This window comes from Dermacentor silvarum, chromosome 1, assembly GCF_013339745.2.
Source record: "Dermacentor silvarum isolate Dsil-2018 chromosome 1, BIME_Dsil_1.4, whole genome shotgun sequence".
Classification (NCBI taxonomy): domain Eukaryota; kingdom Metazoa; phylum Arthropoda; class Arachnida; order Ixodida; family Ixodidae; genus Dermacentor; species Dermacentor silvarum.
This window is the reverse complement of record NC_051154.1, coordinates 139,403,766-139,417,767: the sequence shown is the minus strand read 5'-3', so window position 1 is coordinate 139,417,767 and position 14,002 is coordinate 139,403,766.

The window sequence follows — 14,002 nt, the reverse complement described above, 5'->3', positions numbered from 1 at the left end:
GGCCCTATGGATTTAAGCAATGCCCCTGCTGAAAATACAGGCATTTTCAGAGTGCTTCTTCGCATGCGAGCTGATTGTGGAGATACATATCTGAAGAACCATTTGGAAAGTTGCCCCAGTATTGCCTCGTATTTAAGCCCAGACGCACAAAACCAGATTATAGAAATTTGTGGTGACATTATCAAAGAAAGCTTAGATTCAAAAGCAGGCTGCTTCTCCATACTTCCTGACGAACGACGGACATCGCTGGAATCCAACAGCCTACTGTTCCTGCAAGGTACCTAAACAAGTATGCCAACGACATCAAGGGAGTGTTTTAGGTTTTAGCACCGGAATAGATGCCCATCTCTCACTGCGACAGCAGGTTCTATGTAAATGTGTAAATACTGCTGCAGCTTCTATTCACCCTTCCAGTGACCACTGCCAGCGCAGAGAGAATATTTTTTTAACAAGAGTTAACTAAAAAACTACTTGCGCTCTACAATGTCTGTGGAACGCATGGTTAGGCTGGCGCTTCTATACACCCACAGAGACGTCGGCATCAACGTGACCGTTTCGCTCAACTTTCCCGCCCAGAGAAGTTTGTCCTTTAGATAGCGAAGCAGCAAAAATCAATGCAAGTATAAAGCACTGTTCCTTCAGGTCCATAAGTTCTTATTTACTTTTAAAACCGCAGAAATTTTCGCCGTTTATTCTAGCAGTTAGCATCATGATCACAATTATCACGCGAATACAAAAATTACGAGGATACCAATAACCAATTTTGACCGACCTTGCTCATTGAAAGCCCGGCCCACGCGGCGTTCGCCAAAAACACTCGGATATTGGGTAGTTCAACTTACCGCATCATCTGTGGCCTTCGTTTGTCCTTTTCTTTCCTTTTCAGCTACCTGCTTTTATTTCTTTTTTGAAACGAAGGAATACCTCCTTTAATTTTGGGTGCAGAATAATTGTTCGCGTTGTGCACGCAGTTAAATTACACATTTTCGTACTGATTTATGCATTATTCCTCTATTATTCTACCCACATGGCACTGTCGCGACCGCTGCATGGCCCAAGTACATATCACGATTTCTGCGATCATAGTTATGTTTTTGCTAGGATCATCTGTCTTTTTGTGCTCAAAGTTTACTATCTGTGACTGAGCAATATGTTTATTTGTCGTATTTGACGCGTTATATACACTGACGTTTGCTTAAATACGTAGATTTATTGGAGACTCATACGTATTTTTAAATATCTTTCTGCGAGGTTTTGTATATACAAGCAGTGAACTTTGTTTCCAGCGACTCTTTTTTTGCCCTTTAGCGAGTTGTATCTTCGCATTTGTGTATTCCATTCTATCTTCGCATTTTTAATATATACTTTGCAGAACTCCCACTTTTTATTTGTACTCACTGCTGCGAGTATTATCTCGGTGTAATTACAATACACGACGAATTACAGCTGCTCCTGCGCAATCAATTGCAACGAGGGATAGCGTCATTGAGGTTTCTTCCTGGCCGTTGCATATGTAGAAAAATGTAAACAAGGTTCTTGAATGACAAAGATTCATCAAAATATTTGTCCTCAACTTATTCATTTCATGGCCTTTACGTTTTTCATATAAGCTGCATGCACTGCTTGGCTGGTTTCGAACTGATATTGACCCTTTTCGAGGCGATCCCGTGGGCGCTGCCATATTTGATCACGTGGTGACGCGTCCATTGCTTGCCTCAACTGCCTCCGTTGCCTCCTTGTTTACAATGGAAGTGTATGACGCCGGCGCGGCTTAGAAAACCTCTGTTTTCGGAGATATCGTAGACGGTGACTAGGTGGACGACACAAAGCTTTGATCACAGCTTGAGAGAACATGAAAAAGCTCTTTCGGAGCTGATTGAGCTGTGTCCAAACGGCGCAGGCAGTTTATATGGTGCTTCTTCTAAAAGCGGGGCTAAATATGCATTCCAAGCTTTGCGATTATGAATTCAGTCAGGATTAGTGTGTTTTGCTCTTTGTTCTTTATTCGTCAAACATTTTGAAGCAGTGGCTTGTCAGTTTCTGATTCAGTGAAGTTCCTCAGTGCGGCCACTATCTGATTATTTTCTGCCTAATCGCTCGCGGGTGTGCTCAGCTCCGAATCCGATAGATTTGTTCTTGCTGCGCACAAGGCTTGAAACGTAGCTATTTTGTACATTGTAATACCTTGTAGCAAATATATATTACAGCTAGTAACTTGCTTACTCTTGTGGACCGTCACGAAACATTCAGCTTCGACCATTGGTGCGCCATAGGTGTAGTCCGTCATTTATTGTGTGTATACAGTGCGCATATATTCAAGTGTGCGTCCATTCACTTATTCTTGATACGTCGGCGATAGAGTGGGCGTAAGTTTTCCTGCCATTTGGAGAGATGTGTATAGATAACGTGCGCGAAACTTACTATGACAGGAAGCGGCGCTACTCCCTTTGTCATTGTTTAACGAGTGGTACTCACTGTTGCCGACGTTCTGGGGATGAAGCCCTTTCTTTAAAGGTTAGCGATACAAGGCTGGTGGATGAGCAAATTTCTGTATCCTCGAGGAAAGCCGTACATCACGAAGTGCCGGTAACACGTTCGGACAGTTGCAGCAGCGGTCCGCGAACTTCGCCACACAGATTCATTCTATTCCTTAACATAACAGTCACTATTTTTGCAGCCAACTACTGCACGCGTCTTCAATCCATATTATTCAATCTAGCATAATTGGAGCACAGTGTGTTAGCGAAAACTCAGTTGCATTTCCTACAGCTGATCGCACAGAAGCAAGGTAGAATCGGTAATGGTTTCGTATTCGTGCGCGGTCGCTGAGGAGAGGTATGGCGCGCCGCCGTGAGCGCCATCTCGTTTCTCTAAAACAAACTGCTCCGCGAAAAGGGTCAATAGTGCTAAAGTTCATGAGATGTTTTCTTTACTTATTAATTAGACAAAAAAACACGGAAGCATTGATATCAGTTATTTCTGCCACAATTTTTGGGGCATACGAATATATTCTGGTATGAAAACATACATGCTTTAATGGACAGTGCATAGCGTTCAAGAATTCGTTTGCAGCATCTAATATACAATGAAATTGGCAATGCAGTTATTATTCATGCATTTGATCCCTCGATAAATTCTATAAGGAGGAGGCCGCGCTGCAACCTTGCGGATACAAGCGCCTCTTTGTGCTGTCTGTATTTCGCTTATTTTACATGATAAATAAATGATCGTGCTTGTATGTTGTTTTTGCACCAACACGTTTTATTTCTTTTCTTAATCGAATTATAAAGCTATTCTTTTTTTCGGCCATGATAAGGATATCAGGACTGGTGATTACAATATTTCAAGATCTTGAAAATAGTTGCGCATTAAGAACCAAAATACCTAGTCTCGTCGTTCCTGCGTCGAAACCACGATGCAGCGTGAATAAGTGCCGGGCTTACTGACGCTTCTAAACGACTGCTTGCTAAGGCAATTGCCTAATTACAATACAGTTTCAACTGTACAGGACCTAACACTTCACGTTCACCTTAATCCGTTGCTAAAAGCCGCACCGAAGAATTTAGTAGTGAAGTTTGTCCTGCATTTATCCTACCTAAATCTCATTGAGAAATGGCATCGCTGTGCAGAGAAATCGAAAGTGCACGGAGCAGCTCAATTTCCTTTTCTTTGACATTAAGTGTTCTACGGAAGCAGCCCTTTGCAATAACAATTGCATTCTTTTGATCTCCTGATAAGATACTGCCCACAGTTTAACAGAAAGTGAACAGCTGTGCTTGGCGAACAATCTGGCGCTATGCCCAACTGAGAGTAGGCGTATACTTGCAGGGGTGCAACAGGGCCCATATGTTTGCATCTGGTGATAAGTGGGACCACTGGCGCTTTGTTGCGAATGCACGGTGTTTAATTTCAGGCAAATATTAAAAAGCGCAGCCTACCGAAGTGTTGAGGCGAACGGCGATGATGAAGAAATCTGGACCGAGACCGCTCGGCCGTGCACAGCGGACGCATTTCGACGGGGGCGAAATGCAAAGCACACGTTTATTGAAATTTAGGTGCATTTTAAAGGATCCCAGATGGTCAAAGTTAATCCTGAGTTCCCCACTACGGCGTGCCTCATAATCGTACCGTGGTTTTGGATCTTAAAATCCCAGACGCTTTTTTTTTTTTTTTGACAGACCACCGCAAGGTCCATGTTTTGAGCGGCTTTTTTTTTTCGTCCCGCGTGCTCATTTCATGGCAAAAGACACGCTCAGGCTGTCATTTAAGCATGTGAAATGTTACAAATCGTTACATGAAAGTAAAGAGACGGTTGCGGAAGTTAAGAAAGCTAGAATACCGAGGTTGCCCCACGCACACGAGCACACAACCACAGCGGTAGCGGTGTTCGCATGCCCTCTCATGCACGGTTGCGCCTCTAGCGGCGGGCGCTGGCTCTATATGAAACTGAGGCGGCAGTTTCGTGACCAGAAAAAAACATGGAAGGACTCTGGTATAACTTAGCATCATTTCGTATAGCCAGGACCAGCGAGGAACGATCAGCTCCGCTGTGTCTTTAGCCTTGCGCTACGAATACAAGCTACCCTGATTTTTTTTTTATCATTAGGCCACATTCTCATGCATATTTCTCTCGTTCCAAAGCCAGCCAAATCTTCGAAACATTCGGCACGTGCATTCTGTGCCACTTTCTCGTCTTCTTTCCCCGTGATAGCTCGCGCTTTGGGGCACTGTGTTAGACGGTACTATCTCCGGGGCCGGCCGGCCCTCATTCCTCACTACATTCCTCGTAGCATCTAACGCTACGTAGAAACTGTGCGACTTTGCACCGACTTCATGATCGGCCCAAGTTAATCATGTTTTAACATTTCTTCGCCGGAGCACAAATGCCGTCACCGTTTTGACATACACCACACGACCAAGACATTGGTACGTATAGTGGTACGTAATTATTCACTTAGTCGCAGATCCCGTCACATTCCGTGGTTCTCTCGCTTACGCCCCCAATGAGTACCAATGTAGAACCCAACAGTCGGCTTCTATAAATTCCCGTCGAACGGTCGGCGTAGAAATGCCTTTACTGCCATACGGTCGTCATCAACGTGGTCGTCGTCGTGTTGCTGTCGTCACACGCGCGTACGCTCGTGTCACACACACTACTCGATTTACACAAACATGTTGGACCACCTGGTAACGCTTTGCAGAACCCCAAACAATGCTGCATAGCCAGATACTTGCAAAATGCTTCATATAACATTGATTCCTACAGTGCGTGGGATCTGTGCAATTTTTCTTTGTAATTTTCTTGCAAAGGATTTTGGGATTCCAGCGACGACACCGGCGGACACCGGCAGATGCCAAAACGACCAGGAGAGTGAGCCCATAACAGTTATCGCTGTAAAACCCACCAAATTGGTGCAACCAGAAAGTTAAAGGAGCTATAGAAGGAGGGCGAGGACGAAAGAAAGGGAGAAGGCAGGGATGTTAACCAGAAATGTGTCTGATTTGCTACCCTACGTTGGGGAAAGGGAAAGGGGGAACGTAATTATGAGATGGAGACGAAGGAAAGACGCGGTGAGTTCCCGCACGCGTGCGGAGGGCGCCATTATAAGTCAAAGGCGTTCACGCAGGCCAGTTGCCCTCAAGAAACACATCAGTGTCTTCACAGCCTTGCGGGCCAACGAGCGATGGGATGGTGCTCGAGTAGCTCGTGCATGGACAATGGCCGATCGTCAAGTCGTCGCAATGCGATAGAGAGTTCTGGTCTTTACGACTGAAATCGAGGACCGTGCCACAATAAATGCTCGATGTTCTCTACGCTGCCGCAGACGTCACACGCAGCACTGTCGGTCATTCTAATCAATGTAGTGTAAGCCTTCGTGAAGGCCATTCCCAACCACAGCCGGTACAGAAGCGATGCCTCACGTTGATTAAGCCAGGATGGACCACGGAGCTGGAGCGAGGAGTTCAGTTCATGTAACCTGGTGCGCCTCATATTTTGGGTGTTCCATTCTGTTATAGAGAGCATGCGTGCCAGGTGATGAAGCTGCCTTGCAGCGTCTGTCCTGGAAGGAGGAATGGGAACGCTGCGTACTTCTTTGGGTGACGCTCGGGCAGCTTTGTCTGCGCGATCATTTCCACTGATCCCGCAATCATCAGGTAACCACTAGAAAATAATTTCGTGGCGTTACTGTTTGACGTCATGGTGAAGTTTGACGATTTCGTGCGTTAGCTGTTCGTGAGATCTACATCTGAGTACTAACTGCATGCAGTGTAAACCCTGTCTCGAATCGGAAAAAAGAGCGTATATAAACAAGCGTCTAAGGAGCACAGAGAAGCCAAAACATTGGAATTACACGAAAAAGCAGCCTTGTTCAGAGTGAAAACTACTAGGAAAAGAAGAGGGCAGTGAGCAAACTAGCGCAAGGAAGATTTAAATGAGCAATTGACAGGTGCATGACATTCTCAAAAGAGCTAAAGGAGCACCGAAAAGATTCAGAACGGTGTGAGGGCATTAGGAGCAACAATTAAAAAATTCCCCAATGATGACGATACTCGGTAATGCGAAATTCGAGCACAGCTCTATACGTGTTTTCATTTCGTGATATGTTGGCTGGCGTGGACAATCTGTCTATGTGACGCGAAGCTTCAGTGAAGCGGTGAAGCTATACAATTAAGTACGATGCATAGATTTATGTTGCTGTCATTTCATCTCATGCAATGCGTAATTTCATGCAATGTTTATGTTTATGTATCGCTCAGGTTCTAACTTTAGTCTCTACGTTTGTGCACAACACCATTCATAAGCTGTGGGGTTTCGGGCGCTCGCGGTGGTTGTGCGACGCCGTTCCATTGCGTTGCATTTCCGAGCGCTCCATGCCCCTCGCCTCTCTGCCTGGACGGGGTGGCAGCGGGTCATAAGACACTGTCACTCGGCTGTCATCCCGCCCACGGCAAGGTCAATGGGCTTCCCCCATTAGCCCACTTTTTGGCGAGATTCGGGCCCTGCTTGCGTACGCTCCTGGTACGCGGGTGCAAGACGGGGCCCGAGGAGACCACATCCAGGCGTCGGAAGGTGCGTACGTCTTTCTCTCTGCTGCCGGCGGCCCCCTTTGTCCGCCGCCGATCGATGGTTACTTCGGCTCGTCGGGATCCCGGCCTCGGAGGGCGCGGGCCCTTTTCCGTCGTCTCGATGTCCTGAGGCAGCGCCTTGCTATCGTGCCCCCGTCTGTTCTTCTGTTTCTTTCTGTTTCCATTTTCTTTGCTGTGGGGTGCGCGATGGCAGACGCTGGCTGAAGGATAGGCGGCCTCTCCCTCTACTGGGTTCTTTACTCTTTGTTTTCTCTGTCGCGGTGCGCCGTTAGCGGCCATCGACGACCATTTGGCCACGTTTTGTGTTTCAATGAGAGTTAGATTCGGATGTGTTGTTTAAACTTGTGTTGTATCGAACCCCTGTTTAATAAACGATCTTTGTTCCCTCTCGAGAGCTTCGCCTAGGGTCTCCCTTGCTGTGCGCGCCAGCTCGCCTTCCCCTATCGCTGGGACCGGCGGGAGCGCGCGCGCCGTCGGTCCGCTCCGTCGGCACACGGAGCGGGCCGATGCAGGCGCGGACGCGGAGCCTTACATGTATGCAACGCGCCTCGAAGTGCTCGAACCCTCGGTGGTCGTCCGGCGCGCGCGATATCGGAGCGTGAGCGCCGTGGGCGTAGCGTAGTGGAGACCACAAAGCTATGGCGAAATGGAAACGCCAAATAAGGCGGATGCACAGTGTGAGACGTCAGGGCAGCAATGTGGACGAAGGCGATGTGTGTTGCCCGTACAAAGAGTAATGGTGGCGAGAAATGTATGCAGAGAGAAGTACGACACATCTGTAAATGCATTTAAAGCTTCTGCACCCCTTCGAATTCAGGGGGCATGTCCAACAATGGGCACGCATAACCAATAATTCGGTAGGCCAAACATAGGAAATTTAACAAAATCAAAGAAGCATTGCATATCTTGCGCTATTTCATTAAGAGGTCTCTGGACTTCAGAGATACCTATGAGCCGACATTATACATTGTAATGTCGCGGACTCACCATGCTGGTCCTTCAACACGGTGGCTAGGATGACGTCAGTGCAAGCCATCTATATGTGTAGGTTTTATGTCGTGATTTATTGTTTGATTACGCATAACAGAAGTGCGCTCACTGGCACTATATTGGCGACCCTGTAACGTTGCTTGGATGCCTCTCAGGCGCGAAACTGAGAACACACAACCCACGGTAAGCCTTGGGAAGGTAGGTTTCCGTCGCCAGCAGTTGAGAGAAATCTGGGTGTATTTCGTGAATGGTTGAAATACTCGTAATTGTCGTCGTCGTCCGTCGTCGTCGTCGTCGTCGTCGTCGTCGTCGTCGTTGTTGTTGTTGTTGTTGTTGTTGTTGTTGTTGTTGTTGTTGTTGTTGTTGTTGTTGTTGTTGTTGTTGTTGTTGTTGTTGTTGTTGTTGTTGTTGTTGTTGTTGTTGTTGTTGTTGTTGTTGCTGCTTCTGCTTCTTCTAAATAGAAGGTGGGGAAAGGAAAGCTTCGCTTTAAAATCAAGCTGTCAAAGTGCGTCAAGAAAGTGACATATTGGGGAAACTACAAGATGCATTCAGGCAAGGCCGACGCTTGGAGGACAACTTTGTACTAACTCGGCGCATAGATATTTCGATAGCTCAAAGTAGACCAGTATGGATAGCGATTCCAGATATCTAGGGAGCTCACAACAACGTAGACGGGAAGTTGCTTGGAATATTGTCAAGCAGGCAAGCACAGATGGTTATTTCGGGGAGCTGCTAAGAAAAGCATACCACCACTTTTCTTTTTTTGAGTTTGAATATATTTTATAAAGATTTCTTTGGCAAATAGCGCTGTATCACCTTTTCAGGTCAATTTCTGGAAGAGGCAGAAATTACCTTCTTAAAAAATCGCAATTGCCAAGTGGCTAATTAAATAGATTCAGTAATTAGCTTTCTAATTATTTAATTATTCACTTAAGGGTGCATGTTACAATTGCGAAATCAGTGAATCCGAGCTGTAGTGAAGTCATGCTGGCTTAGGGGAAACCGTAAGGCTAGCACCACTTTAGAGATATCCAGCCTTAAAGTGTGCTATGAAAATCATTAGCGTTCAATTTAAGCGCTTGTCCTCGTCTTTTCTGCGTCCCTCTGTCCTGTTTCACGCTGCACCACTTAACATTCAAATTAAGTTTCCCAAAAGCGTGCGTCAAGCAGTTCGAGACAAAAAAAAAATATGGGTACCAAAATTGGCAACACAGTGAGACCTATGCCTGCCGCAGGAAAAATTCAGACTACTCAGCACCTTTTAATGGAATGCGTAGAAATTCACCGAGCCAGAACCACAGGGAACGCTCATCTTCCGGAAGCGTGGGGGTTCAAGGGTAATGGGTGGAGATCAGAGGTGGGGATAAGCAAGAGATTATTAGAGTATTGGGGGAAACAAAGCAGGGAAGCGATGGGAACGGGATCGTCACTAGCAGATGTAAATTTACCAGATAAATCAGAGATGGGTAGAATGCTAGATCAGATATGATAACACCTAAGTAGCTCGCACAGGCTAGGTGACTATACTATGTCGTCACCCCGGTACAAAAAGGAGGCCATTAGCAATCATCACCACCACCACCAAGCCCATCATAACCAAACTTTTGCCATAAGAACGCCGTGCTCAAGGGCGACGCCACGTATGTAGTACATGTCGGTTAAAGTTGCTTAAAGGAGTACAGACACAAAAGTTTTGTGTTCATTTTTTTATTAATAGCTCCCGACTCTGTAAACCACGGAATGAGGCCTGAATTCCTCGAGCGCGCAACAAATAATGAATTATACCATATTGGGTGTTTCAGCGAACACTTTCAAAAATATTTAAAGGTTGCCTGGGGTAGATAGCACAATTCTAATTCATGAGCTAGTCTACTCGAACAGGCGGACATTACTTGCGCAAAAAAATGAAATGCATAATCGACTAATTATTAAAAACTCACTAATTAATTTTTAACTGATTACCTAATGGCCCGTATTGCAAGTTACAAATTCTAGCCGTGGAGTTCGCAAGGCGGATCCACTTGGAACGAATTCTCAGGATGACACCAGTTTCGAGATAATAATTCCCGAACTTTGTGGAGAAATGCACTGTTGTACCACTTAATTTCTTAACAAAACGTCGTGTTATGCATTGAAGCAAAAAAGTAGCTGTAACGCCAATGCATTTCTCCGCAAAGTTCGGGAATTCATATCTCGAAACTGGTGTCATGCTGAGAATTTGTTCCAAGTGGATCCACCTGGCGAATTCCACGGCTAGAATTAGTTAAGGTAATCAGTTAAAAACTTAATTAGCAAATCTATGTTAATTAGTCAATTATGCATTTCAATTTTTTGTGCAAGTAATGTCCGCCTCTTCGAGTTGACCAGCTCATGAATTAGAATTGTGCTATCTTCCACAGGCAACCTTTAAACATTTCTGAAAGCGTTCTCTGAAACACCATGTAGTTTAATGCGGGCCGCATTTAAAGTGAGCGCGGCGTATTCTCGTAAAGGACGATTTTGACAGCCTTAAAGAGTTAGGGGTCCTTGACAGGCAACGAGCGAGTATAGTAAGATGTAATTCGTACATTTCTTCGGCGCTGCCTTTTCTCAGCTTAGTGGACTCATAGTGAGGCTAAAAGAAGTGAACAAATTCAAGCCTGCATGCATCACTGTGTGGGTTTTCGCAATTCTTAAAGCGTTTATTTCCCCCCCCCCCTTTTTTTTTTTTATTACCAGTCCGTCTCCCAGTGTGTCTGCTCCCTTCCCCACATTTATTTCTCATGCGGAGGAAGTCTCTCTCCGATAATCCTAAGTGTCATCCTTCTTTCAATAAAACTTTATTCATTCATTCTCTCCGTAGACTTCTGGTCGAGGCGGCACTCCCCTGAGGTCAATCATATGAAGACCATGTCCATTTTCCGAAGTGCTCCACTCCTGTGCCTGCAGCGGATCCCCGCGATCTACATTGGACGTGCTCTGGGACAAAGACAGTCAACGAAAATGTACTTAGGGGTGTGAAATTAAGTTAAGAAGTCACCAATCTGACGACTAAAACGATGGCTCATCGACAATGCATTTCGTAAATCACAGTTGCAGTAGCTGCATGAAGCTGACCTCTATTGTTATACATAATTTCATTCCGGGATTATGCACCCCAGGCGAATGAAATAAAAAAAATGTGGTTGATCCCTCTTATATAGGAATCGGTATAGAACACGAAAGTGAAACGTGTCTTCACAGAAGTAGTGTAATGTTTATTGCACATTGATATATAATGTCTATTGGTGTTTTGTGGCTAAAGCGCCCTTAGGCGTTGATGCACCCACGCTGACGCCTGGTGGCACGTCTCCTCCATCACGACTACCAACGTCGATGACCATGAGCAACCGTCGTGCATATGGAAGCTGCACTACGCTGCACACGCTAGCACAACGCGAAAGACGAAGCACGTAACTGACACACTAATACAACGCGCAAGACAAAGCACGTAACTGAATCGTCACCGAGTCAAATCAGCGCGTACAGCGCGTCGTAATTGCAGCCTCCGCGATCAACTTCAGAAACATTTTCAGAGCTAATTGCGGAGGCCACGCTCCGCTGTGCTGAGTACGGTGAACGCCACCTAGGTGGCGTTGGTAGTGCTTCTTGATGCCAGCGTCCCTTCGAATGCTGGCATCGAGGCGTCATAGTGCTGAGACCACCGAAGCGTTCACTGTCGGTGCGCGTTAGTGTCATAATGCAGTACTTCTCTTTTCTGCTCGTAGGCGGCGGCACCGCCCCGAGCAAGAGCGCGGGTACACGGAGGAGTGTTAGATATATAAGGCGCGTCTGTGTAGCTCTCTGCAAATGCGTTTGTGGCGCAATGGGTTAAACGCTCGGCGATCTATCGTCGCGGACCGAGAGGTCGTGGGTTCGATTTCCAAATTTTGCATGTTTGTGGAACTTTTTCTTCTGGTTTCTTTCTTTGTATTATGTTCGTGTATGTTCGTGTGACGTATTTCCGTGACGGAAATACGTCAGTGAAGTCTTGGTGGACCCCGGCATAAAACACTTTCGTGTTAAAAAAAAAAACGAAACAAAGCAGCCGCATGCAAGCACACCGCCTCAGTCTGTGGGTGATAAAGACATACCAGGTAATATTGATAAAGATATACAAAATACCAAGTGATAAAAAAATATTGGGTATTTTCTTGTCACCCACATTCCTTTGCTTTTTTTCCGAGAATGATATCACCGATAGCACAGCGCGTATTCACGTACGTCAAATCAGGCGAACGTGCGCGACACAAGATAGCCCTCGTGTAAGCACAGAGTGTGACGGTAATCTGCTTATTGAACTGCCAGCTTACAAGCATACACGCCCTCCGTGAATCAACTTAAAGAAAGCACGTCTTAGGTGCGATGAAGTTGGAAACTAACTTTGCGATCGAAGAAAGTGAATGGCAGGACCCCTCGTAGCGGCACAAATATAGCCCCCTCTTCCTCGATTTCTCAAAATCCTCGGGCAAGAGGCTCGCTCCATTTCCTGCCAGTGTTTGTGATGTCGCGGGGTAATCGAGAGCTTGGCGCTCATGTATTTTAGCCCCAGCCCAGAGGAGAAGCCCGCGGCGGCGCGTGCGTGTTACGGCCGCCGTTACTTAGCGTGCGCTCGTGCGTCGTGAAATCGAACGTGACCCAGGGAAGCGTTGATAACCACATAATGAGCTCCCCTCGCGACTAAACTTTCCGGCGCGCAGCCGTAGCGACGCGAATAATGCCGCGCTACGGATGCCTCCGCGTTTCCATTGCAGTCGACGTCGAACGTGCTCACTGGGCCGGCATTCTTGTTTTCACTCGACTGGGCACCGAAATTACGCCCTTCAGACAGATAGTGGCCAGCTGCAATCATCAGCCACTTCGGGGGCCCCATTAAAACCTGTTCCGGAGCTTCGCTGTAGCTCCAGGTTCGCTGCTTTTCGCGCGGCGACTTTTATAGACGCGTCTATAAGCGTCGTGACGCCCGCCAGTCCTGGACAGACGCTGCGGGCTTTTCCGATCGAGCCAGCCGCGATGGGAAAGGGTGCGCGGCGACGTTGGGCGGTGCACTGCGCCGAAACTGTCGCTGCGTCAAAAGGCAGAAACGCGAGATGGAAAGAAAAATGAGTCGAAGAGGAAGCTGCTCGTAGTACACACGGACCAGATAATCCGCGCGCGATCGAGGACCGCTACGCGCGAGTTTCCAAAACGAGCCGCCGGTATACTAGAGCGTGCGGGACGGAGCAGAAGAAAACAAGAAAATTAAAGAAATCAGTACGCAGGAGGCGCGGCTTCGGGTGACGCGTGTGGGGGCTTTCTATGAGCGCGCTTAGAGAGAAAGTGTGCTGGTTGAGTGGACTCGCGAGATGTCCGTTTGTATCGGTATTTCGCAGTTGAGAAAGCGTGATAGATGTGGGATACGTGGACATAAGCTTTAGCCCTTCAAAAAAGGAAATGCGAGTTAAAAGGGGATAGAACTCTTTGCTGCGGTGGAGCGAATATATCCGAACAGCGCAAACGGCAAAACAAAAGAAAGGCAAGTGACGTAGGTGCTGTGTCACATCGTTTTTGTTTTTTTCTTGTCTTTTGGGTTCCTTTGAGATATTGACTTCAAATAAACAATCCCAACTTTGCATCCCTAAGCATAGAGTCCTGAGTGCCTCCGATATCATCGGCTAATGACTAGAGGCGCGCTATTTTAGACGTGTCAATTTACGCCATATTGTCGAATTCACCATTTTGTCAGCTCTAATTGGCTCACATGGTGGCTATGCAGTCTCTGATTGACTCAAAACATTGTCATGGCGGAATTTGACAGTGTCCAGAATAGCACCCCAGCTCTAGCTGTCCCAAATGACTACCGGAGTTTTCGGTTGTTAACCCTGGTGGGCCAACTACACGGAAACTCGGGCTCAAATACGTGCCA